Source organism: Cynoglossus semilaevis, chromosome 15 (genome assembly GCF_000523025.1).
Source record: "Cynoglossus semilaevis isolate Cse_v1.0 chromosome 15, Cse_v1.0, whole genome shotgun sequence".
In the NCBI taxonomy this organism is placed as follows: Eukaryota; Metazoa; Chordata; class Actinopteri; order Pleuronectiformes; family Cynoglossidae; genus Cynoglossus; species Cynoglossus semilaevis.
In genome coordinates this window covers 18722960-18723788 of record NC_024321.1, presented here as the reverse complement: position 1 = coordinate 18723788, position 829 = coordinate 18722960, and the positions used below count along the sequence as shown (strand labels likewise).

Genomic DNA, 829 nt, shown 5'->3' with positions numbered 1-829 from the left:
GGGGGGGGAGTGTATGGACTTCTGGGTGTGTTTGATTATCCTTACGCCTCTGAGGGAGAAGGATTCATTCTCACTCTGATAATGAGAGAGAGACTGACAAAGCCCTCAAGTCATTTCTCTCTCTCTCTTTCTCTCCCTCTCCCCCTCCTCCCCTTCCTCCCCCCTTCATTTCCCATATATGGTCATGTTACAGGTTGTTGTAGCAGCTTCAGTCACAGTGTTCCGTCAGAACAGGTGTCTCCAAACTGTTAGTAGTTCTGTATGAGTTTCTTTGTCTTTTTATTCCTCCCCCCTCCACCTCCCCCCTCTGTCTCCCCCCTCTGTCTCTTCTACCTGTGATTTTTCTGCCACTCTTGAAATCATTGAATTTATTTTCCAGTTTTCCTCCTCCATCAGTTTCACGTGTGTTCAGGTCGACAGAGTCACCGTTCGTTTCTAATGTCACAGATTTGACCGTCGGTTTGTCCGTCTCCATGGACGCTCTGTCTCCCCCCACAATAATCCTGACTTAACTGGCATCAATACACAGTCTGTCCCCTCTGTAGAGTCTGTGGAGGGGGGGCTTTGGGGGAGGGAGGGAGGCGACCTGTGGCTGTCTTTTCCACTCTCTAAATTCCTTCCTCTCTCTGTGTCTGTCTGTGTTTTCCAGGTGACTGAAGTAACGGAGGTCCGTCCTCCCTCCTCACCCCACTGTTACCCCCGCCTGCTGCTGCCCCCTGCCGTCTTCTCCCCCGTCTCCAACAGCATGGACCTCAAGGACAGTAGACACCGCTCCCTCACCAGCGCCCGCTGCTCCAAAGAGTCCCAGTTCCACACCTCGTCCCTGGAC

At 52.5% G+C, this 829-nt stretch overlaps 1 long non-coding RNA gene across 1 annotated transcript in view; it reads left to right on the top strand.

Annotated features, from left to right (window-relative positions):
- LOC103391382 (uncharacterized) overlaps positions 1–822 on the top strand; it is a 57677-nt gene extending 56855 nt beyond the window's left edge. The window contains exon 3 of the long non-coding RNA XR_522779.3: positions 650–822. This is a non-coding gene — a long non-coding RNA (uncharacterized LOC103391382). The remainder of the gene's footprint in view (positions 1–649) is intronic.
- Positions 823–829: the final 7 nt, after the last annotated feature.